The 27,534-nt window shown below is 39.4% G+C and overlaps 1 long non-coding RNA gene across 1 annotated transcript; it reads right to left on the bottom strand.

Annotated features, from left to right (window-relative positions):
* Positions 1-204: 204 nt before the first annotated feature.
* LOC117509743 lies at positions 205-27,326 on the bottom strand. The gene is made up of 3 exons (XR_004560491.1): positions 27,315-27,326; positions 25,539-25,544; positions 205-622 (listed from the first exon to the last, which is right to left on the bottom strand). It is a non-coding gene; the product is annotated as an uncharacterized LOC117509743 (long non-coding RNA).
* Positions 27,327-27,534: the final 208 nt, after the last annotated feature.

The raw sequence follows: 27,534 nt of genomic DNA, 5'->3' as shown, positions 1-27,534 counted from the left end.
CAATAAAAACTTAAATTACAAAAAAAAAAAAATTCACTTGGAAATCCATGTTTTATTGTGTTTCTGTCATTCACCTGTCAACACACAGCTGATCTGTGTTAAATTTTTAGGTGCCATTTCCTGCATTTTGGTGCATATTTCACCACAAAATGCAGTCACGGAGAAAAGATACTTTATATCCTGTCTTTATTAATTTGAACTTGTATTGTACAATGAAGAATGTGATGCTAACACATTATGGTGACAAGTAACAGAGAACATTTGAAATGTCTGTAGCTAAAAAAGTGAACACTTTTGCTGTATCATGGTCCAGTACAAATTTATCTACCTGGGTCACTTGTTGTTGAATAGAATGTTCAGAAACAGGGTTCAGGTTTTTTTGGTCCATAAAACCCCCGGATCTGCCCCTGGCTACCGTGGCAACCGTAAGTAGTTCAATGCCGTCTGTTCTTTCGAAAAATTACCCTTCAGGGGAACTTATTTATTAAGTTTGTCTAGACAACATGAATTTTGATCATATTGGCAATGTCATATGAATCCCCTATTTAAAGTCTAATAAATAACATTTTATTGGTGCCAAAGAAAATTATTTTTATGCCTTGAATCTTAAAAAGCTTAGTGGCTGTATGACTTTAAGTAAATGTAACAGCCGGCCAAATTCCTTTTTTTCAGTGTAGAGACGTGACTAAGACTGCTCATTTATATTCATGAAACATTGCAGTGATTAGACCTGGCTTTTCTATGGCAGATGCTGAAACACTGATTCATGCGTTCGTGTCCTTCAGAATTGACTATTGTTTTATTTTATGGTTCACCATGTAAGAAGATGAGATGTCATCAGATCATCCAGATTACAGCTGCTGGAGTTTTTAATCGAACCAGGTGATTTGATCACATTACATTTGTGTCAGGCTGCCTTCACTGGTTTCCTTGGAATGTGAGAACAGATTTTGAGGTTCTGTTGTTGGCTCACAAAATTCAGAAACGTTATTCCTTATTAAGGATGGGTATTGATAAGAGTTTGTCGATATCAATGGCATTATCGCTTCCACTTATCGATTCTGTTCTTTACCGATTCCCTTATCAATACCTCCTGTGAATTTTCTGTGTACAAAAAGATAGACTTTACAGGTTTTCTATGTCAACAACATTTTATTGAGTCTTAAAATGAATAAATAAGAAATTTGTCACTGGATTCTTGATCTCTGGATAGAAATAGAAATAAATAAAATCTGTACATGTACATAGTTCATTGTAGCTTACAAAATAGTTGGTTCCTTTGTATTTGATAACAATCTTCCCCTGTGATGTCTTATCCTTCTTATGTCTTATTACTTATTATATTATATATACCCTTTCTTGAGCTGCTTAGGTGGGTAGGGAGAGTTCCCATGGGATAAAAAACCTTTTTAACCTACCATCCCTGGTTCTCAAGATCAGGCACCTAAGTGGCTCTACTCTACTCTTTTCTACTCCCCTATTTTACTCTTCCTTTTTAGATATTTAGATATACCTTTGTATACTGGCATAGTTCCACCTTAGAATTGGAATATAATATATAAGATATACCTTACTGAATTTTCATGGTCACTGAATCCTAGATCTCTGGGACAGGTTCATCCAGGAGTTGGCAAGACCTTATTTAGGGCATTGTTTTGGTGACTGGGGATGTCCTCGTATATTGTAATAAATATTCCATAGAAAGGCAAGAGCTTCTCTCAGAATTTAGAAGAATAGGGCTTAAAGAAATTTCTGTTGGAAGTATTTCAGACATAGGATCAGCAGGTTAGGCGAACTGGAAACTTTATCACTGTCCAGGTCTCCCTTGTAAAAGTGATCTTGAGCTCAATGGGACAAACCTGGTTAAATAAAGATTAAATTAAAGTGGGAGGGGAAGTGTTGGCTTTTTAAATACTTGAAAGACACTGGACTCATCAACAGGATTTAGTACTGCTATAACGGACTGATGCAGAAGGTGGCAGCAATGCAATAATAAGGATCCCGGCTGCCATTAAATGCCACAGACGAGAGGGTGCATTTGATTTGTTTCACAGGAGCACGTTTTGAGGTTGGGGCACATTTCCGCATTCACAAAATGCCTCAAGAAACCACACAAAAAAAACCCATAATTTACTCATATTTGTTGTCAGTCTGGGTAAATCCTCAAACTTTGACAAATTGATTTTGCCGCTAATCTGGTTTCCTCAGCGGAGCGTGCGCGAGACAAAAGCAAATGTGTTTTCATCAGGGTGAGCAATCGGAGCTATCTCCGACCACCAGCTAGCTCCGGCGTAATGTGAACTGAAAAACTGATTAGGGAATCGTTAAGCAAAAAGGCTATTAATGTTGGTGAATTGAATCATTTCTTATCGATTCTAAACAGGAACCGGTTTTTGATACCTATCCCTATTCCTTATACTGTGGAATTTCATGACCCTTATGTACTATTTCTTCTGCAATCTCAGGTTGCAGCTTTACTTTGAAGACTATTAAGATTCAACAGGGTATAAAACTTTTCCCTGGTGATATCAGACAACCTCTGTTCTATGTTTTAACTCAAAGTGTTATTCAAATAAAACTGTTTTTCCATATTCTTAAAGGTGGTATTCTGCCATGCCCTTTACCCGGATTGAAAGTATTCAGCACTCCTTGGCAGTGGTCACTGAAGATGGTTCATAAACCTCTAATGATCTTTGTGGTTACTCTTGGTGCACCGTATGTTTTCTTGAGTTGTGGATTCAATCATTTCAGAATGTTATAATTTTCCAGGCATTACTTTAAATATTATTTCAGGCTTAAATAAGATTAAGTCTTAAAATTCCTCTAATTAAGATATGCATGCTTATTTATACGTTTTGGTTATTTTTGCAATTTAAAAGTCTTTATGATACACACCACAAAATGATGGCTTCCTGGATAAATTCACTGCTCACATCTCGATCTGTGTCAGTCTGACATTTTCTTTTGTCCAGACTGCATCAAATAACATCAAATATGTTGTCCAACAAATGTTTATTTGTCCATCTTGTTTTTTTTTTTGGAATATAAAAGTTTTCATCTTTTGTACCCCGCCTCGCACTCTATGACTGCTGGGATAGGTGCCAGCCCACCGGGACCCTTAATTGGACTAAGCGGTTGAAGATGAGTGAGTGATGTTCAGTAACAGCACATGCTGTGGTGTGCACATGTACACCCAATCAGTGCCTATCCATTGTTAAACTCACCTCCAGGGAAATGTGTTAAAAAGTGAGTTCCACATACATAAAAAAGTTCTGCTTATGGGCCAGTGTGACTTATATTACTGAAAATTTGGTATTACCGTTTTTATAATTGTCCTGACATTTTGCACAACTTTGGTTAACACAGACAGGGACACTTAGCATACATGCTAAGTTCTTTTGGCTTCTACCTTTTTCACTTGGTGTCATCACAGTAAAGGCATAATAGATCTGCATGTTGTTATGGCACAAGTTTAACATCAGATGTCCCTCCTGATGTAACTCCACATTCCATGGAAAATGGGTAGGGCTGGTCTTGAACCGGCAGTCTTTTGCTCTGAAAATAAGCACCAAGCTTCCTTTCTTAAAAGTGTACATAAATGAGTAAAATTCAATATATAGAGCAAAACTGTATTTGTAAATTTATAGAAAATTGTTTACAGGACTGGTTGAAACTCGCATCATTTCTTGCTGATGTAAAATTTAACTTTGTTCAGTCCACCAAGGTGCCTCACGGTAGAGAAGGCAGCAGGTTCACTTCCGACCTGGTCCTTTCTGTGTTAAGTTAAGATCAAGTGATTTTGTGAATACAATGTATAGTTTGGGGTTATTCCCCTTGATAACAAAACCAACCAGAATTACATCGCAAAGTGCAACGGTAATTGATAATATATTTACAAACAGAACAGATGAAATTATCAAGAATGGGATCTTCATGACAGATATTAGCGACCATTTACCAATTTTTTCAATATTTAAATATAAAAATAGGTACAACAAAAAAACTGATATAAACTTTAAAAGAGATAAGTCAGTAAAAGCCTTAGAGGCATTAAAATATGACCTTAAAAATCAAAACTGGGAAGAAGTTTATGTCAGTGATGTTAATGTAGCATATAACTCATTTATGAAAATATTGATGAAATCATACAATAAAAATTGTAAATTAATTGAAATTAGTAAGAAAAGAGTAAATAAACCATGGCTGACAAAGGGAATAAAAAATGCTTGTGCAAAGAAAAACTATTTATACAGGTGCTTTTTAAAATTGCAAACAAAGGAATCAGAACATAAATACAAAAAATATAAAAATAAACTATTAACAATAATTAGGAAACAAAAAAAAGATTATTACAGTGAAAAACTAAATAAGAGTAAAGATAATATGAGGGTAACATGGGGAATTATAAAAAGTGTGATTGATAGTGATGGAACGAAAGAAACTATTCCAAATTACTTTGTTAAGGAAAATAAAGAGATATATGATATAAAAGAAGTTGCAAATGGGTTTAATGATTATTTTTCAAATGTAGGGTCAAGTCTGGTGGGAAATAAACCAATAATAGAAGATAAATTATGTACATTGGTAAATACGGTCAATAGTATTTTCCTGGACAATGTGGAAAAGATGAAATAAGAAATATTGTAAAAAAACTGTGTAAGCAAAAGATCAACTGACCATGAAGATTTAGACATGATGACTGTAAAAAGTATAATAGAAATTGTTATTGAACCATTTACTTATATTTGTAATCTGTCTCTGTCAACTGGGGTTTTTCCAGATGAAATGAAAATTGCTAAGGTAGTCCCATTATATAAAAATGGAGACAAACATAATTTTTCTAATTACAGGCCAGTATCATTGCTTCCACAGTTTTCTAAAATTATGGAAAAAGTTTTTGTAACAAGATTGGATAAATTTATTGAGAAACATCATATTTTAAATAATGCTCAGTATGGATTCAGAACAAAACATTCGACAGCTATGGCAATTATGGAACTAATAGAGAAAATATCAACAACAATAGATAATAAGGATTATTTTGTAAGTATTTTTATTGACCTGAAAAAGGCTTTTGATGTTATAGACCACTCAAGATTGCTCCACAAGTTACAACAATATGGAATAAGAGGTGTTGCACATCAGTGGGTAAAAAGCTACTTAGAAAATAGAAAACAGTTTGTTCAGATAAATAATACCAAATCAGAATTGTGTAACATTATTTATGGAGTACCACAAGGATCGGTACTTGGACCCAAACTGTTTATTTTGTATATCAATGATTTTGTGAATGTATCCAATGTGCTTGGCAGCATTTTATTTGCTGATGATACAACGCTGTTTTACTCTGGATCAGATATACAGGAAGTAGCACAAGTGATAAATACAGAGTTGGAAAAAGTTAAACATTGGTTTGATATAAACAGATTGTCACTAAATATTAATAAGACAAATTTCATATTGTTTAATGATAGAGCGAAAGAAAATAATGTGTCATTACAAATAGATGGAATGGATATACAAAGGGTAAAAGAAATGAAATTTTTAGGAGTCATGATTGATGAAGATCTTACATGGAAGTCACACATAAATTACATAAAAGGAAAAAATAGCGAAAGCCATTGCTGTTTTGCATAAAGTAAAATATTCATTAAATAGTTATGGTTTATTAACATTGTACAATTCATTGATTGTCCCATATTTAACTTACTGTGTAGAAATCTGGGGATCAACATATACAACCTATATACAACCTTTATTTATTTTGCAGAAAAGAGCTTTAAAAGTGATTAGTAACAGTGGTTTTAGAGATTCATCTAATCCATTGTTTATTAAGTATAGGGTACTTAAATTTCATGATTTAGTTGATTTGAAAATATTACAAACGATGTACCAAGTTAATAAAAATACTTACCAACAAACATTCAAAATATGTTTGAAAAAAGAGTAAGTAGTTATAAATTGAAAGGAATAGAAGTCTTTAAAAAACCAAGATTTAGAACCAAAGTAAAGGAAAGGAGTATTGCAGTAAATGGTGTCAAATTATGGAACAATCTTAATAAAGAAATTAAAGAATTAAGGTCGCTTAAATTATTTAAAAAACATATTAAATTAGATGTATTAAGTAAGTATGAAACTATGAAGTAAGTCAGTGGGGCTGCAAGAAAGTCAAAAAAAAAAAAGTAAACTGTTAATAATGTTTGGAGTGTCTTAAGTTTAAATGTAACCTGTCAGTGATGTAATCTATTAATTAATGGTCATAATTATGAAATGGGTCAGTGGTATGTGACAAGTTAAAGAAATGCAATCTGTTAAATAATGTTGACTATGATGCTGTATATTGAAAGATTGTATTGTTAAAAGGGGCAGAAATCATAAGACTTGTTCTTCTTTCTGCTCCTTTTCATTCTGGTATTGTGGTGCTTTTGTTTTTTGCTTTTCTGTTTTTCTTTTAAATGAATGAAATAAATATGAAAGAAAAGAAAAAAGTTTGCATGTTCTTTATTTGAGTGAAGTTTCGTCCGCTTCCAAAGACAAATAAGTTACACTTAAAAAAAAAAAAGGTCTGTGAAATTAACAGAGAACTGCTGTAAAATCATGACATAAAAAAACTGTAAAAAGAAAAACAATACAGTAGTGTTTAATTTACAGCAATTGTTTGTAAAATGTGGAATGAAACTGAACTGTGAATTTAACACCACAAATGTGTTAAAATAATTATATACCATTGTAGAATTTACAAATGAGAGTAGTTTAAACACAGAAAAACCGTAATACCAATAACTGTACAATACAGTTAAAATTACAACACAACACTGTTAATATAATGGGTTTTTTTTATCTGTGTTAAGGATTTTATATACGTGGGCTGTCAATAAAGTAACGGTCCTTTTTATTTTTTTCAAAAACTATATGGATTTCATTCATATGTTTTTACGTCAGACATGCTTGAACCCTTGTGCGCATGCGTGAGTTTTTCCACGCCTGTCGGTGACGTCATTCGCCTGTGAGCACTCCTTGTGGGAGGAGTCGTCCAGCCCCTCGTCGGAATTCCTTTGTCTGAGAAGTTGCTGAGAGACTGGCGCTTTGTTTGATCAAAATTTTTTCTAAACCTGTGAGACACATCGAAGTGGACACGGTTCGAAAAATTAAGCTGGTTTTCAGTGAAAATTTTAACGGCTGATGAGAGATTTTGAGGTGATTCTGTCGCTTTAAGGACTTCCCACGGTGCGAGACGTCGCGCAGCGCTCTCAGGCAGCGTCATCAGCCTGTTCAAGCTGAAAACCTCCACATTTCAGGTTCTATTGATCCAGGACGTCGTGAGAGAACAGAGAAGTTTCAGAAGAAGTCGGTTTCAGCATTTTATCCGGATATTCCACTGTTAAAGGAGATTTTTTTAATGAAAGACGTGCGGACGGGTCCGCGCGTCGGGACGCAGCCGCCGCGACGCTCCGCCACAGGAAAAACACCTCTGTTGAAAGCCTTAAGGACAAGTTGGAACATGTCCTGCCTGTTAAACAATTTCTCATATACTCACTCCACTGAAAGCCATCAAAAGCCGCCTGGATTTTACAAATGGTTATCAACAGGGAGGTGTTTTTCCTGTGCCGCCACACCGCGTCGGCTGCGTCCCGACGCGCGGACCCGTCCGCACGTCTTTCATTAAAAAAATCTCCTTTAACAGTGGAATATCCGGATAAAATGCTGAAACCGACTTCTCTGAAACTTCTCTGTTCTCTCACGACGTCCTGGATCAATAGAGCCTGAAATGTGGAGGTTTTCAGCTTGAAACAGGCTGACGACGGCAGCTGAGAGCGCTGAGCGACGTCTCGCACCGTGGGAAGTCTTTAAAGCGACAGTATCACCTCAAAATCTCTCATCAGCCGTTAAAAGTTTCACTGAAAACCAGCTTAATTTTTCGAACCGTGTCCACTTCGATGTGTCTCACAGGTTTTAGAAAAAATTTTGATCAAACAAAGCGCCAGTCTCTCAGCAACTTCTCAGACAAAGGAATTCCGACGAGGGGCTGGACGACTCCTCCCACAAGGAGTGCTCACAGGCGAATGACGTCACCGACAGGTGTGGAAAAACTCACGCATGCGCACGAGGGTTCAAGCATGTCTGACGTAAAAACATATGAATGAAATCCATATAGTTTTTGAAAAAAATAAAAAGGACCGTTACTTTATTGACAGCCCTCGTATATATATATATATATGTTATCACTGTTAAACATTTGTACCTTTGTCTTCTTTCTTATGAAAACGTTATTGTGCTGTTATGCACCTGTCTTAAAAGTAACCCTGAGAATGTATTGTTATTCAACTCTGTTTTAGCATGCTGGGGTCAATCTGAACTGGGAATGAAGAGCTGGATGTACTTATTATTATTATACAACTTGTTTTTGTAGCCGCTAACGACTGGGAGTGAAGCATGACGGGGTCAGGCTAAACTGGGAGTAAAAGAACTGAAGGTTGATTTGACTGTTGTGATGTGATGCTTAGTGTGAAGACCAGGACACTCCAGGCAGATGCACAACAGCTGATAACTGCAACAGACGAACGGGATGTGCTGACCTTCGACGATAAGAGTAAAAGAAAGAAACTGTTTTTCCTTACAGCTGCACTTATTGACGTATGTGTTTATGTTACGGGAAGAAACTTGTCTCGCGTTGTCCCCCCCCCACCCCCCCCCCCTTAGGACAAGTTTCATGATGTAATGAGGGCTTCTCTAATAAAAAGAGCGGGAGCACAGGCCAGACTTTAGTGTAGCCTTGGTGTACAGCCTGGCCGCACTCCGCACGTGATTAATTAGACTTTCTGTCTCACTGGTGTTTCTTGACTCTGTTTGTCTTATCAAAGGTTTTAAGAATGTTTGGAGGAGAAAATACCCAACATTGACTGGGGGCTACGTCCGGGATCTCAACAATACCGGAGGTGTCCGGCGGGGGTCGCCAAGTCCAGACGTAAATCCTTGGCCAAGGTCCGATCGATTGATCGTGTCTGCAATTGTCGACCACCGTTGGCATCGTCTGGTTGACGAGATTTTCCCGAAGAAGACAGACAGGAGGTCGAGTCAGTGAGTAAAATTTCTTTGTAACAGTACTGAGTGAGTGGTGATCAGATCACATAAACAGTTAAATTCCGCAAGCGATGATACAGAATCGTCTGTTAATGAAACACAGTTAAACTCTGTAAGGAGGTCGGACTCCTCTACGATGGCGAGGAACGCACGTAGTTAAATTCCGAAGGAGGGTGCGGACTCCTCTGTTTATATACGCGTACCGGTAGGGGATAAAAGTGTGATCACATAAAACAGTTAAACTCCGTAAGCGATGGCGTGGAATCGTCTGTTAATGCAAAGCAGTTAAAATCCGCGAGGAGGGCGGACTCCTCTACGGTTGCGAGGGACGCACGTAGTTAATTCCGGAAGGAGGATACGGACTCCTCTGTTTTAATACGTAAAGGAAATCCCGGGTAGAAATACGTGCACTGTAAAAAAGCAGTTAAATCTGGCAGGGACGGCGGAGTCCCCTAATGCAGGACATTAGTAAAATTTCACGGGAGGGCGAGCTCCCCTGGCCTAAGAATACGCGTACGGTTATTAAAAAGTGTTTTTATGTGTAAATAGTGTTTTGTGTAAGTGTAAATAACTGTGTGAAAGTGTAATACTTTGGACAACGTTAGTGACAACCGCGTGTGTGGAAGCAGAGGCAAGTGATTCCGCTTCCTACGGGGAGGTGAAAGGAATCAATCACACGACGGCAAATTAATTGTCACGTCCAAAGAAAGTGTGAAAACTTCAGATTTAGAACACCCTAGGTGTGCCCCCGTCTGAAGTCCAAATTCTAACAAGGGATAATAAAAATGGGGGGTAAGACGTCTAAAAATAAGGAAAATTTATCAACTGACGACTGGAAATTTATGGAAGCAAAAAATCCAAAAGCAACAAAGAAATTGGAGACCTGGATAAATAAACATGACTTTGACGGACGACTGAACCTGATCAGCATACAGAAGCTAAAGAAGGAGTTAGAACAGAAACATAAAGGTGATGAGAAAAAGATGCAGAAAGTAGGGGCAGATTTAGTGGCATTTTGGGAGGAGGAAGCAGAGAACAGACGGAAGGGAGCAGAGAAGCGACGATTAGAGAAAGCAAGGAAAAAGAAAGCTGTGGGTAAGGCAGAAGAAGATGTGATAATTCAGCACAGAGAATCAGAACAGCCTCAGCAACCACCGCCGGCTGGATCGTCGGTGACAACGGAACCTTTATATCCCTCTCTACCAGAGGATGACGATGTACCGCCACCACAGTATGATTTGGCAGTAAAACCTAAGGTAAAAGTGAAAAACCAGAAAAACCAGAAAAACCACAAACACGCAGTCAAGCGAAAGTGCCCACAGCCCCTCCCATGGTGGAACACAGTGACCAGGGAGGTGCCTATCCTATGATAGAAGTACCAAATCCTCGTGCAGGAACAGCAGGACATCGATCAACCATGCTCGTATATCGAACATGGAATGCTGATGATATCAAAGCAGCAGTCGACATGATACCATCGCCACGTGTCCATATTGAGGGATTTATGCAGGATATAGAAAACATTAGAAATTCTTACCACCTTAATGGACCTGAAGTCCAACAGGTGTGGATGAAAGCATGTGGCCCTAAATGGAGTCAGATACGCGGAGACTGGAATCCTGCAGACCAACAAGCGTACCACTGACACATGATGATCTAGTCTTTGAAAACAAGAGTGGAAGCTATGATTACAGACGTGCAAAAGGTGTGTTAGGACCAAAGATAAATTATACTGAAATTACAGGACAACACAGAAAGAAGGAGAACCATGGACAGAGTTTAGATGCAGATTGAGAGTGTATTTAGAGTCCATAGTGGCATATTGCCAGGAACACATGTGTATGAACAACAATGAAAAACGCTCTGATCCAACATTCCAACAAGGATATAAAAGCTTGGATACAGAAACATGGATGGATTGCCTACAGGCAACATTGGAAGAAACACATACACACTGCTGTCATGCAGAAGGAGTCTTAAAGCAGAAAAAGACAGGGACCAGCAACAAAGGAGTGTATGTAGCACACAGAGATGGTGAAATATATTACCAACCGGGTAACTTAAGACAGCAGAAGCAGTGCAAACGCCCCCAAAAGCATGGCAAAATAGACAAGGTGGACAGCCACAACACAAGGACCATGGCACCACAACAGCAGCACAGACAGGGAGGGCCACCACGTGGTGGCCCTGATTTGTTGGAACTGTGGAAGAGAGGGACATATGTATAGAAATTGTCCGAATCCACCTACTGATGGAGCAGCAGGAGGAATTCCACAACGGAATAATCCTCCGCAGCCACAGTATCCACAATGACTAGAATCCATAATCTATGATTCCACATCAGATAGGCAGTCTGATGTGATATGGATCTGTGTGCCTTACTGGGAAATCCGGTACCAAAACCAGAAGTGACTTTGTTGGTAAATGGACGACCAGTGACATTCCTTTGTGATACAGGAGCATGTAGAACCACATGTAATGACAACATACCTGTCCATCAATTGAGCAACGAAATTTTTAGGGTTCGCTCTGCAAATGGACAAACATCAGACGTCCCTATCACTAAACCCACAACGTTGACAGATCCATTTGGCCTGACATGTACTATGTCAGTGTTGAACATGCCACAATGTCCAGTTAACCTCTTAGGACGAGATGGCTTGACTGCATTGGGCTTGTCCATAATTGTGGAACAAGGGAAATTAGTTGTTGAGCGCACAGGAGGCGTTAACATGGTGAGAGAAGAAAGCGATGACCCCACATTCCACTATTACTATACATTTGACATTTCAGAAGAAGATGCTGCAGGATGGGGTAAAGATGTCGTCTTGCAAGCGACAGCCCTACTAAAAAATCCTGAACAAAAGATGTCACCACCTGACCTGCATGTCACAATGTGGCATAAAGATCCTCCAGGTCCGGATGGTGACTATGAAAACAAATTGAAAAACGTTTTACCTGTGAAGCTGACAATGACCGATTTGATTCATGATGGCAACTCAACAGCTGTCATAACAGTAACAGGTGCCACTGAAGACATTTTAAAATTGAGATTCACAGGTATGCCATTACATGTGTCACTTTGTAAGCCATATTTGACAGAATGGCAAGAATTGGGACTGACAGTCATAACAGCTTTGTCAGCCACTGATTGGAGCAGAATTGGACCTCGAACGGAGTTCAGTCCATCAACTAAATTGTATAAAGTGCCAGTTAATGTCTCATTGGTGCTGACAGCTGGAACACATATTGATGTGTCCACTTCACAATCCTGAGTGTTTCAGTTGAGTCCTGACGAAGATGATCTTCTCTCTTCGGTACCATCAGGATTGTGGACAACAGGTCCTTCAGACGTAGGACTGATAAAAAATGCACAAGCTGTAGTTATAAGACCAAAAACAGAATACAGACCATGTGTAAGACAGTATCCATTGAAACCTGATGCAATTGAAGGAATTAGGCCAGTAATAGAGAATTTATTAACAGCAGGAGTAATAGTGCCATGTCCAGATTCACCATGTAACACACCCATATTCCTGTGAAAAAGGCTCCGCCCTCAGTGGGGTGGAGAATGATTCAAGATCTGCAGGCAGTAAATGCTGCTGTGATTAAAAGAGCACCATGCGTTCCAGATCCACACACCCTGTTAAATTCGCTGAGACCAAATTCTAATAGTTTCTCAGTAATTGACATAAGTAATGCATTTTTCTCTGTGCCAGTACATCCAGATAGTCAATTCTGGTTTGCTTTTACCTTTAAAGGACAACGATATACATTCACCAGATTACCGCAGGGAGATCCTTGCACTATTAGGTGAGGTGGTTAACAACACTGTATCCTAGCAATCATGACTAAACTACAGCAGACCCCGGAGCGGCGTGCTCAGCGCCGCCGCTGCCGGACTGTTGGTAGGGCAGCCGGTTGCGTTGTGATCTTAGTGGGTTTCGTGCTCCTCGGATTCCTGGCCTGGTGGTTGACCCAAGAATTGCAGCTCACTGTGGACCGAGCCAGAGAACAACGCAAGCAACGTCAGAAGAGGTTTATTCATAATGTGAATGAGACAGATGGACACCCTCATATATACCATACTAATTTGTGGTACAGAGATGTTCATTTATTGGCTATGGAATTACGTTACTAATTGTTATGTTTGTTCGCAATACCTATATCCTCAACACACCCAGCTCTGACGGGCTTAAACCGTACCCTGCTAGGGTGACAGAATGTCTTATCATACGGATGCATAATCAAACTGTATTTCGGGGGCAGCAGTTCTCAGCAAATCTGATAAGATGTAACACCACTTGCCTCAGTGCAACCACTTATATGATAGGGATTTCAACAGAGGACGTACAAGCGTGCCCAAGTGCTGCTCCATTGACTAGACTGAAGGGAAACGCAAAAATATCATCACGTTAAATTGTCATCACAACGGCCATTCCCAATTTGCTTTTACGGGACAGGGAATAAAACTGTAGATAAAATTAAGAAACGTCTGTGTACCCAAACGTATGTTTTATCAAATAATTTAAGCCTAACCAAAACATAATATGTGGATGGTACTTATCTTCATCACATTGGACGGGGATGTAATTATACAGGCTCCTGTCCATGGGGAACGGATGAATCATGTGCTTATGTTAGTAAGTTTTGCTACCACCTGTAAATGGTACTCCGGTGTATGATGACATCTATTGGCTTTGTGGTTCCAGACTGTACATGAGTCTCCCCACCAAATTGGGGTGGTGTGTGTGCACCTACCAGGTGACTGACATACATATGTGGTAGTGCCAAGGACCTCCACAGAGAAGAATGGCAGCACCAGACGGAGGAGATCGATATACCCAGATGTGTTACCACATGATCACATGTGGGGCTCGGATGTACCAAAGGACCAAAAATTGTGGTCTGTAGGAGATAAAATAGCACATTCATTGTTCCCCTGGATAGGAGTGGGGAAAAAAAAAAAAAAAAAATCATTAATGATTGAAACACTGAATTATCGATTGGGTCTGTTCATGAATGTAACTGAAAAAATAGTAGCAGCTCAAAAACACTGAAATAGATGCTTTACGTACCATGATGAACCTCTTAGTGAAAATCTCAAGAAAGAAGTGCTAAGCTAGGTGATAACTACTACTATATGTTTAACAGGCGATAAACAGGTGGGAAATGTTAAGGATTTTATATATATATATATATATGTTATCACTGTTAAACATTTGTACCTTTGTCTTCTTTCTTATGAAAACGTTATTGTGCTGTTATGCACCTGTCTTAAAAGTAACCCTGAGAATGTATTTGTTATTCAACTCTGTTTTAGCATGCTGGGGTCAATCTGAACTGGGAATGAAGAGCTGGATGTACTTATTATTATTATACAACTTGTTTTTGTAGCCGCTAACGACTGGGAGTGAAGCATGACGGGGTCAGGCTAAACTGGGAGTAAAAGAACTGAAGGTTGATTTGACTGTTGTGATGTGATGCTTAGTGTGAAGACCAGGACACTCCAGGCAGATGCACAACAGCTGATAACTGCAACAGACGAACGGGATGTGCTGACCTTCGACGATAAGAGTAAAAGAAAGAAACTGTTTTTCCTTACAGCTGCACTTATTGACGTATGTGTTTATGTTACGGGAAGAAACTTGTCTCGCGTTGTCCCCCCCCCCCCCTTAGGACAAGTTTCATGATGTAATGAGGGCTTCTCTAATAAAAAGAGCGGGAGCACAGGCCAGACTTTAGTGTATCCTTGGTGTACAGCCTGGCCGCACTCCGCGCGTGATTAATTTGACTTTCTGTCTCACTGGTGTTTCTTGACTCTGTTTGTCTTATCAAAGGTTTTAAGAATGTTTGGAGGAGAAAATACCCAACAATCTGAACTATTATTTTAGACTGTACAGATGAGAATTTTCATAAACACAGTAAAATACTGTAAATTGAGGGTTTGAAAACAGGTGATTTAAGGATATTTAAGCACAAAGTGACCATTTTGCAGAGATTTTTTTCTTCTAAATAGACAACTTATCTGTTCCATATATTTGCATTGCAATTATTAACATGCAAAAATTTTGCATTGTAATAATTATTAACTACACAGTAAAATTACCAGTGTAAAACTAACACTGGCAGTGTTAAATTAAAACTGCTAGTGTACATATGGTCCTACTCTGGCCAGAGTGGGACCATATGTTAATGACTCTATTTGTTAGTAGGTAACATACTTTTAAACATGACAGTAACAACATTTAGTCTATATTTATGTAATTGTAATGTTACAACAAAAATAACATTTGTGATTGAATCTCAAACTGGAGGCGTTTGTTCTCATCACATCTCCATGAAATGGACTGATTTTGTTCTCTCAGGCCAAGCAGTTAGTGCACTTGGTTTCTATGTGGAAGGTTCCTATCAAGTCTGGTTCCACAGAAAGGCTGGACACAAATGCAGGACTCTATAGCAGAGCTCTGTGAGTAAAAACAGTTTACTGAAGCAGTAAACAGGGTCTGGTACACAAAAAGGCAGTCCAACAAGAGCAGAAATACATGGAACATCGGGCTTAGGCGTGGTCCATAATACAGGAAGGTGGTCATAACACACGAGAGGCAAGCAGGTCAGGAATACACAAAAACAGAGCTCAAGAGAAGACACAACGCGCATCAATCTGGTGAAGGAATAAGGCAAACAGAGGAGCTTAAATACATCCAGGTGATGAGGTGCTGAGCAGGTGTGCGTGGAACACACCAGAAAGGGGGTGTGGCCAGAGACAGGGAAACACCCACCACCAAGAGCCAGCAGAGACAGACAAGAGAGAAAGGGACAGACAGACCAAAATGAACAAAAACCCCAGCAAGAGAAGCAGGCGAACAATACAAAAACAACCAAAACACGACAATACCTCACATCCTGACAGTTCCCAGTTCAAATCCCACACCTGCCACATTTCTCTGTGTAATGTGGTGTTGCATCAGGAAGGGCATCCAGCAAAAAAAAACCTGTGCCAAAACAATATGCAGACCCACCTTGGATCTGCTGTGGTGACCCCGAGTGAAAACAAAGGGGGCAGCCAAAGGGACTTACAATATTTATAAAGTACTAAAGAAAAAAATGTTTAACAACAGCATGGCCGTGCTAATTCATCAGGAAAAAAAACAGGTTTAAACTGTAAAATTTACATATTTTATGTTAAACCATTTGCATATTCAGTGTAATTTTTTTACAGAATTCCCCAGCAACCACAGGTGCCAGAATTTGTCAGTTTTTTTTTCTTTTTTTTTTTTTACAGTGTAGATGAACTGAAAAATTTAAATTTGCCATAGGTGTGAGTGAGACTGTGAACGGGTTTGTCTGTCTGTAAGTGTCAGCTATCTCTTCTCCATTGACTATTCTGGGATAGGTACTGCCCCCCCGAACATTAATTAGAATAAGCTGGTGTACAAAATGACAGATGAAGTGTGTTGTCCAGTGACACAGATAGATAATGTTGTGACCAGGAATTGAAAACAGGTCTACATACAGTATTTGCAGCTCACGTGTTTGTTTATCTGCTCTACTTCCTGACTGTGCTACGCGACAAAATGTAATAATACTTTCAGTACTCAGGAACACATTTAAACCACTTAAGTCTCATGGAAAATGATTGATCTCTAAAAAATATTTTCTCAGTTTACATAAAAAAAAATATCTTGGCTTTATATGCTTTATGCAGATCCACCCCAATTTTATTCTGAATTCTGTTTCAGCTCTGGCCCAGCATGTTACAAATCAAGACAAATCAAAACTTTTGACTTTCAGGTTTGTTTGTTTGTTTTTTGCATCACTTTTTCATAAATAAGTGTGTATGTGTTTGTGTGTGCAGAGGGGAATACCTGCTCCAAAACCACTGTTACATAAATTGACAGCAGGCAGGCAGAATCAATTTCGTGCCATGATATGCATACCAGGTAAGAGCCTTTTCAATGATTTTACAGTCAAGCTTGTTTTGGTTTCCAGTGTTGTTGTTCCCATTTCAATGGTGACCCTGAGTACGCACAACCAGCCTATCACAACAAGGAAGGTCAAAACTCTCAGGTGTTGTGCCCGTCTGAGTGCTTTAAAGCCAAGTGTGTTATCGTTCTCCGCCGCAGAGAGGCTGCAATCCCACAAAACATGAAGGTTAGCCAACGCCGCACCGCATGGAGTGCTTTATAGACAAAACTTGATTTGTTTTCTGCCTTTGTTTTGCATTCATTTGTGGAGCACTGCGTGCTAATTCCGCTGAATGAGACGACCCTGCAGCAGACACGCTCTCGCATTGCGTTACAGTGGCAGAACAGCAATCACGTCCACACAGGCGATGTCTGTGGAAAGTGTCGGCACTGAGAGACGACAAAAGAACATGAATGAATTCATATGAACATGACAATCTTTTATGGATTTTGTCAGTATATCACAATATTTTCAAGTGATGCAAGTCCTCCTTTCTGATGACATGTTAAAGACATCTGAACTCTAAAATTTCTAACTTTCTTGAAAACGTTGGCGGGATCACCTTTTGGAGTCAAATTTCTGACTGTGGAATAGAGGTGGGCGGATCGATCCTAATATTGATAATATCGATACCAACGCTGGTATTGATATTGAACGATCCTCCTGTAAAAAGATCGATACTCAAGCTTTTTTCTCTCCTGCACACACTGACTGCTACGCATGCAGATTCATCAAAGTCTACTCTCTGTCTGTAAGAGCAGCACTCTTTCTTTATTTATACTTTCTTTATTTACGTAATTTTCACTTAATGTTTTTATTTTGGTTAAAGCCAGAAGTGCACTGAAGGGAGGAAATTCCTTATTCTTTGTATTATTTTCTTGTATTGTTTGACTTGAAAAAAAGAACAAGCTTGAAACTGTTTACAATATGTGTTGTGGTGTGTTAGTTTTTCTCTGTTGTGGTTTATCAGCTCTCTAACCTCAGAAGATTGTTTTAATTTGCTTTAAGTTCTATTTTTTTTTTTTTTACACTCTTTATTTAAGAAACAATGTAGAGAAGTGCACTGAAGGGAAGAAATTCCTTATTTTTTGTATTATTTTACTGTATTGTTTGACTTGAAAAACAGAATAAGTTTGAAACTGTTTACAGTATTTGTTGTGGTATGTTAATTTTGTTGTATTGTGATTTGTCAGCCCTCTACCTCAGGAGATTTTGTTTTAAGTTGTGTTGAGTGATATTTTTTAACAAAAATGTTGATTGTGATAATAAAGTATTTTGTTGTCACATTGTTTGGCGAAATTCTATCCTAGGTCTTTTGGATCCTTTGGATCTATGAAGTTTAAATATGAAAAAGTATCGGTATCTGTATCGATACTGGCGATACTGGGCCTGTATTTACTTGGTATCGGATTAATACCAAAATTCCCAGTATCGCCCACCTCTACTGTGGAACTCAAACCAAATCCATCTCCCCTGACTTCTTAGCAAGGTGCTGCTTCACTAACAGTCACACATATAAATGATCATAAATACAATAAAAGATGTTATGTATGAAGACTAATTTCAAAGCAAGTCGCCAGTGTTGCTGATTATTACTTCTATCCTTCATATAGCACACTGGTTACAACTACCTGCCGAATACACTGTAAAAATTATCAAGGTGACTCTACACAAAAATTTTAAATTCAGTTACTGCTTTAAAAAAGATGAGTAAACTCAACTTCAAAATAAGTTTTGTTTCAATGCAGAAACTCACACTGTTAAGTTAAAATGACAAATTCATTTCACTGATCTGACTCATGTACCTGAGTATGCATGATGACAATTCATGAAATTCCGCTGAAATTTCATATTTCACCATGTACAACTATAAGTTGTGCTTGTTCTTAATTGTTGGCCTTCCATGCATCTGTCTGTACGGTAAAACCTTCCTGTCCTAAAACTCAAGAACCATAATCCCTCAAAATCTTTTTTTTCCATTAAAGCTGGGAAGTCAATGATCCGCATGCCAAAAAAAAAAAAAAAAATCATGCATTTCTGAAATATATACTATTTTTTTTTAGTGTACAACCCCAATTCCAATGAAGTTGGGACGTTGTGTGAAATGTAAATAAAAACAGAATACAATGATTTGCAAATCCTCTTCAACCTATATTCAATTGAATACACCACAACAACAAGATATTTAATGTTCAAACTGATAAGGTTTATTGTTTTTGTGCAAATATTTGCTCATTTTGAAATGGATGCCTGCAACATGTTTCAAAAAAGCTGGGACAGTGGTATGTTTACCACTGTGTTACATCACTTTTCCTGCTAACAACACTCAATAAGTGTTTGGGAACTGAGGAGACTAATTGTTGAAGCTTTGTAGGTGGAATTCTTTCCCATTCCTGCTTGATGTACAACTTCAGTTGTTCAACAGTCCGGGGTCTCCATTGTTGTATTTTGCACTTCATAATGCGCCACACATTTTCAATGGGCGACAGGTCTGGACTGCAGGCAGGCCAGTCTAGTACCCGCACTCTTTTACTACGAAGCCACGCTGTTGTAACACATTTTACACAACGTCCCAACTTCATTGGAATTGGGGTTGTATTTTGTGTTTCAAGTAGAAAATGTACAGAAGCCCTGAAATGCTCAATCACCCACTAGATGGCGACAAACGCTGCTCAAATGTGCAGCAAGGTCTCAATTGTTTATTCTTTTGAGAAGTTAACTTTTGTCAAAAACAAGATGAGCTGACAGCCAAAAATAACCTTACAGTGGTGTCCCTTAACTTTATGGGCTTTCATAGGTGGAAGTAAATTGAAGAAATAAGCTACTATGACTGATTGACTAGGGGTGGGGGAAAAAATCAATTCTGAGATCCATTGCGATGTGGACGATTCTGAATTGAGTCACAAATTACAGTAATCGATTTTATTAACGTTAATTGCAGGGATTGGAATGTGTCTGCTGGCCACCATCAAAAGTAAAACCCTTCAGCTGCGAAATGGATCAGCATGTTGATTTGCCACAATTTTTATGCCTGATGCCATTCCTGACACAACTCCATGTTACATGGAGAATGGGCAGGGGTCGGTTTTGAACTGGTAACCCTCCGCAATGCACAAGTGCACTTAACAGCTTGGTCACCACTGAAGAGCACTTTTTACGCTCCTTATGTAACATGTTCCTGTGTTTCTACTTTTACTCAAGTAATTTTTTTGCCATAAGGCTTTGTTACAGCTTCACTCTTTATAATAATAAAAAAGGTGGAACTAAACAGTCAGATGATGGAGTACTTATTTTCGCAACCAAAGTAAATCTCTGCTTTTATCCTCATCATCTGAAAGCACGTTAAAGGCTCTACTGGAAGCACACTCATTCTGTTGCTTTATAACAACCTAAGAAAAAATCCGAACAGATTATTTGTCGCGCATCGCATCTGATCACACAAAATTGTCTTCAGCATAATTTTCATTTTGATGTGCTCTGCTTGCACATTGCAGTGGTACACACATGCAAGCAGGTCATCCTACTGAAGTTAATGAGCTAATAAAAGGAAAATACGTGTACACAATGAGAACAGATGTCACATGCCATGATTTTCTGCAGTTTAGAGCTGTTGCAGAATGCATTGGAAATAACTACATTATGGATCATTACAAATATTTTACTTTGAAAAGTACCAAGTAGTTACACAGTGAGAAAAAAATTAATCCTGTCTGAAAAAAGATGCATCAACATTCATTGATAATCGTTTTATAATCAAGCAGCCCTGGCTCGTATTTGAATGGAATTGTGGGGTATCTAAAGATTCCCAGCCCTATTATTGACCACATTGTATCCATTTTTTTTTTTTTTTTTTTTTTGCAGTACAGTCTGCAGTGAATTTGTCCTTAATAAAATTTTCCTCATAATTCTGCTCCCTTAATAAGGCAGAAATGTTTAATACGATGTTGTTGATTTTGCCTTTTTTATTCTGTAACAATATTCTGTCTCCAAACCAAATTAGACAGACAACAAAGGACTTTAAGTCATTGTCACACTCTGCTCTTATCTATCTATAAAGCAAGAAACATTTGTGTGTGTGTGTATGTGGCTCGCATATCTCTCTGACTGTTTGTCAGATTGACCTCAGCTTTCAGATATGGCTTGTGCATGGCACAATGAAGTGCATCCATTATTATAAACATTTGTGGGATTAATTTTCAAAACCTTTACTTTAATTAACATTGCAACATTCATACTTCCAAGATGGTTGTTGCTTGGTGTTGTTACTGGTAGCAAAGTTAAACAACATCAGATAGTTCATGTTGCTTGCACCGTTTCACAATAACATGTTTAATGCCAGCATCCCAGTAAATGCTTTTACTGTGAAAGGCATGTTGTCAGTGTTTCTTGCAACTGTTTCACTTGACAACAGAGGAGACGTTAGGTAAAATCCATTTTTTTTTCGCTAACACCAATAAATTTCCCTCTATTCTCAAGGTTGTTCATTCAGGCATTTAACCTCAAGGGCGGTTTTGTCTGTGAAAACATCGCTGAGCTCAATACAAATACATGTAAATTTGGTCACTTTTCAAAGAGGTCAGACTCGTCAGTAAAGTCAGTTTAATATACAAAGGTTGATTTCAGGTCAGCTTGGTGTATAAATCTCATCGTTCCCAGTCAATGATAGGTGACCACTGACCGTTAGAAGCAAGTTAGAGACAATAAAAACTGGCTGATGGCAATAAACTGAATGTGTTTTCACCGAGTGGCCAGTCTCGGAAGCACGAATTCTCACCTTCGGATTGGCCAGTTTGCCGATGTGACATAGTGTCGATCTCGAGAATTTGTACAACATTTCAAGTACATGAGATAAATACAATGTTATATTTGTACAACATTTCATTAAGTAGCTGAATAAAATCTTATAGTTTCTGTGAGTTCAAGTTTAAACAAACTGTGTTCATGAGGTGGGGTACTGATTTGCTCTTTCAAATATTCTAAATGTTCTGTTTAATTTTGTCTGACTCTTCCAATAGCCCTTTAAATAGGAATCAATTTATTTTCATATAATTGATAATAAAACTGATTTCTTAAAACAATATAAAATACTATATTCAAATAATAATATAATATAACATAGGTACACCTCTTTGTACATCCCACCTTCAAACACAGCCTCATCCATGAGAAATCTACTTAAGCTCCCAATATTCTATAGGAATGCAAACTTCCTATGGGCACTGCACTAGTTATTTTGATGTTGGTGGTGTCTTTGATCCTGTCCATGGCACCGTGGTTTCAAATTCACATGCACACCTGTTTCCTTCTTTGACTGTGTCACACATTATTTTGACCCCCTTCTTTCATCACTCAAGAATGTCTTGTGTTAAGTCTTTTTTAATTTGATGTCTTCTTGCATTGCTCCTCTGTTTTTGAGACCAATCTGCTGTCTGGTTGTCAGACTTACCAGCAGGCAGCACTGGAGTCTCATGCCCCACTGAGTCCCAGACAGCTGTGTCAGCTGAGCTTGTGATGACAGCATTGAGATGATCTCATCCAGAACCACACAACTAGTCCCACCCAGTGAATGATACAGTGGGAACCCGAGTACCTGAACCCAAGTACCTGTAAGTCCTTCCATTCATTGTGTGCCATGACCTTCAGTCTCCAGCCCAGTTCATATCTTTTGGCCCCTCCTGGGTGGCATTTATGATAATCCATCTCACTGTACATGTCTGGGAGTAGGCAGTGGCTGAATGGAACTGGTAGGCCCCATATACCGGGATGGCAAAGACATTGTTTGAGGCACTTAGGAAGGTTTTTGAATGTGGCACCCTTAGTTATGAAACAGTGAGAGGTCTGCTGTTTCTCAAGCAGGGAGATGGTCAAGTGCTGGACTATGTCATTCAATTTAGGATCTGATCTGCCAACAGTGGATGGAACATGGTGACTTTCCATACTTTCCTGCATGTACTTTCTGAAAACATCAAATACTACAATGCGTCATTCGACATTCTGGAGGATTTCAGTGATGTTGTTGCCTTGGCTACTAAAGTGGATCAGTGGTGACAAGAATACCATGTAGAATGAATCAAAGCATTCTCCAGCCCTGTGCTTTACGTCCAGAGAGTCTGCTCCAAGAGTCACTGTCCTGTTCACCAGCCACAGCTACTACCCCCGGTATAGAGGAAGTGATGAAAGTTGGCTGTTCTTGAATCTCCCAGAGGAATGCCAAAGATGAGTGCAGCTGGGCATTTGCATATACTGCAGGGACATGATCACTATGTTGTTGCATGTCCACTAAAAGGCAGGGTTCATCAGTAGAAGAAGGATGTCTGTTGTTGGGCTGTTTTCTGCTTTGTCCTCCACATCACTTTGACTCATCACCACCATTCTGTAATCCAGTCTGTTAGAAGTGGGGAGACCTCATCAACTCCCTAGCAGGTTATTATTTGCATTTTCCACACCTTCCCAACTTTTTTTCAGATTTGAGGTTGCACTGTCTTAGAGTGCAGGACTTTGGGTGGATCCTCTATCCATTGGGAGAAGCCTACTTGTCATGGCATCCCTGGCATCTATCACTTCCTTTGGCCATCTTATTATTCCAGCAGGACATCTGATGACTGGTAGGGCATGCGTGTTGATGGCTTGGATCTTATTTCAAAGGCTGAGCTGCATTCTTAGTACTTGACTTGCTCTGTAGAGATACTTGGCTGCTGCTATCCTCTTTGGTTCCTCTTCATGGCTCTCACTGGACTGTGGGATGCTGAGGTAGTTGTAGCAGTCCTATATGTCTCCAATCCTGCCTTCAGGTAACTTCACTCCTTTGTGTCTTTGCATGTGGGCAACAATCTCTTCCTTTGGCAACCATCTTATTGCAGTAGGATATCTGATGACTGGTAGAGCATGCCCGTTGATGGCTTGGATCTTATTTCTACAAATGACTTGGGTTCTTAGTATGTGTCTTACTCTGTGGAGGTGCATGGCTGTGGCTGTCCTCCTGGGTTCTTCATTGTGGCTCCCATTGATCTGTGGGATACCAAGGTTCCTTGTAACTCCTGTATGTCTACAATCCTGTATTCATTCCTTTAGGCTAAATCATGTCCCTTTGCCCCATTAAGCGGCACTTGTACAGTGTGAACTCCATGCCATTGTCATTGGTGAAAATCCTGGTGAGGTGGATCAGTGAAATTAGTCCTGTCAGACAATTAAAAAGATAATCTTATTAATTAAAAGCATTGTGATTAATTAATTCACATTCAATCACATCTATTTTTTAAATGTCACCCCTCGAATCACAAAGCACATATTGTGTACAGATATTATTGTCTCAGAAATGCAAAACCAATTGCGAAAAAAAAAAGTCATTCTCAAAAACAATTACAGAAATATTTTAATGTATAAAAATAAATTGTGCAGTATAAGGTGACAATGTTTGTAATGTAGCAATTCTAACTTTATATATCAGGGATTTTTTTGATTTTGAAACACAGCTGTAACACTACTGACAAAGTGTGTGTGGGGGGGGGGATTTCTGCTACATATGCCACAGAAATTTTAAACAAGCTGTGTTAAGCATAAATTCTACTTAAAACAGGAAAGTATCTGTGAAAACACTAATAGAGTCATGGGAATTTTGAGATGTTGAATACTAAATATCAAACACATGAAAATGTAAAAGATAGATAAAAGCAATTTGACAAAATATCTTCTTCTTTGTCTTTCAGCTGTTCCCGTTAGGGGTCGCCACAGCAGATCAATCATTTCCATCTCACCCTGTCCTCTGTATCTTTCTCTGTCACACCAACCACCTGCATGTCCTCCCTCAGCACATCCATAAACCTCCTCTTTGGCCTCCCTCTTCTCCTCCTGCCTGGTGGCTCCATCCTCAGCATCCTTCTCCCTATATACCCTGGGTCCCTACTCTGCACATGTCCAAACCATCTCAATCTCGCCTCTCTAACTTTGTCTCCAAACCGTCCCACCTGAGCCGTCACTCTGATATGTTAATTCCTAATCTTGTCCATTCTTGTCACTCCCAAAGAGAATCTCAACATCTTCAGCTTTGCCACCTCCAGCTCTGCCTCCTGTCTTTTTGTTAGTGCCACCGTCTCGAAGCCGTACAACATAGCTGGTCTCACTACTGTCTTGCAAACTTTCCCTTTCACTCTTGCTGATATTCTTCGGTCACAAATCACTCCTGCCACCTTTCTCCACCCACTCCACTCTGCCTGCACTCTCTTCTTCACCTCTCTACCACACTCTCCATTACATTGAACAGTTGACCCCAAATATTTAAACTCATCTATTTTACCACTTCTACTCCTTGTAACTGCACTATTCCACTGGGCTCCCTCCCATTCACACACATGTACTCAGTCTTGCTTTTACTGACTTTCATTCCCCTTCTCTCCAAAGCATATCTCCACCTCTCCAGACTAGACTCAACTTGCTCTCTACTCTCACTACAGATCACAATGTCATCTGCAAACATCATAGTCCATGGGGACTCCTGTCTGATCTCATCCGTCAACCTGTCCATCACCACTGCAAACAAGAAAGGGCTCAGAGCTGATCCTTGGTGTAATCCCACCTCCACCTTGAATGAGTCTGTCATTCCGACTGCGCATCTCACCACTGTCACACTATTCTTGTACATGTCCTGCACTACCCTAACATACTTCTCTGCCACTCCAGACTTCCTCATACAATACCACAGCTCTTCTCTTGGCACGCTATCATAAGCTTTTTCTAAGTCCACAAACACACAATGTAACTCTTTCTGGCCTTCTCTGTACTTCTCCAACAGTATTCTCAGAGCAAACATTGCATCTGTAGTGCTCTTTCTCGGCATAAAACCATATCACTGTTCACAGATCTTCACCTGTTTTCTAAGCCTAGCTTCTACTACTCTTTCCCATAACTTCATGCTGTGGCTGATCAACTTTATGCCTCTGTAGTTACTGCAGCTCTGCACATCACCCTTGTTCGTGAAAATAGAAACCAGCACACTTCGTCTTCACTCCTCAGGCATCCTCTCACTTTCTAAGATTTGATTACACATTCTGGTTAGAAACTCTTCTGCCGTCTCTCCTAGACATTTCCATGCCTCCACTAGAATGTCATCTGGACCAACTGCCTTTCCACTCTTCATCCTCTTCATAGCAGCCCTCACTTCTTCCTTACTAATCTCTTGTACTTCCTCATTTACTCTCACCACATCATGCAGCCTTTTCTCTCGCTCATTTTCTTTATTCATCAGCTCTTCAAAATACTCCCTCCACCTTCTCAGCACACACTCCTCACTTGTCAGCACATTACCATGTGCATCTTTTACCACTCCAACCTGAAGCACATCCTTTCCAGCTCTGTCCCTTTGTCTGGCCAATCGGTACAAGTCCTTTTCTCCTTCCTTACTGTTCAACTTCTTGTACAGCTCACAATATGCCTTTTCCTTTGCTTTTGCCACTTCTCTTTTCACCTTACGCGGCATCTCCTTGTACTCCTGACTACATTCTTCATCTCTCCGACTATCCCAAAACTTTTTTGCCAACCTCTTTCTCCTTATGCTTTGCTGGACCTCTTCAGTCCACCACCAAGTCTCCTTGCCTTCCTTCCACTGTCCAGATGTCATACCCAGTACTGTCCTAGCTGTCTCCCCTCACCACATCTGTAGTACTTTTCCAGTTGTCCAAAATTGCTTCCCCTCCAACTAGTGCTTCTCTCACCTGCTCGCTAAATTTCACACAACAGTCTTCCTCCTTCAGCTTCCACCATGTGATCCTTTCTTGAGCTCTCAATCTCTTCTTCTAACTTCTTTACCTCTAAAGTCGTCCTACAAACAACCATCCAATGCTGTCTAACGCCACTCTCTCCTGCCACCCCCTTACAGTCTCTGATTTCTTTTAGCTTGCATCTCCTATAAATAATGTGGTCCACCTGTGTGCACCTTCCTCTACTCTTATATGTTACCCTGTGCTCCTCCCGTTTCTTGAAGTAGGTATTCACCACAGCATTTCCATTCTTTTTGCAAAATCAACTACCATCTGTCCTTCCCCATTCCAATCCTTGATACCATATCTACCCATTACTTCCTCATCACCTCTGTTCCCTTCACCAACATGTCCACTCTCCACCACCTCATCTAACACACTCCAGAAATCTTCTTTCTCCTTCATCTCACAACGTACCTGTGGGACATATGCACTGATGATATTCATCATCACCCCTTCAATTTCCAACTTCACACTCATCACCCTGTCAGACACTCGTTTAACCTCCAACACACTTTTAACATGCTTTTCCTTTAAAATAACCCCAACACCATTTCTCTTCCTGTCCTCACCATGGTACAACAACTTGTACCCACCACCGATGCTCCTGCTCTTACTTCCCTTCCACTTGGTCTCTTGCACACACACTATGTCTACCTTTCTCCTCTCCATCATATCAGCCAGCTCTCTCCCTTTACCAGTCATACTACCAACATTCAAAGTCCCCACTCTC

The sequence above is a fragment of the Thalassophryne amazonica genome, chromosome 5 (genome assembly GCF_902500255.1).
Source record: "Thalassophryne amazonica chromosome 5, fThaAma1.1, whole genome shotgun sequence".
In the NCBI taxonomy this organism is placed as follows: domain Eukaryota; kingdom Metazoa; phylum Chordata; class Actinopteri; order Batrachoidiformes; family Batrachoididae; genus Thalassophryne; species Thalassophryne amazonica.
The sequence above is the reverse complement of the archived record's forward strand: the minus strand, read 5'-3'. Positions and strand labels throughout refer to the sequence as shown.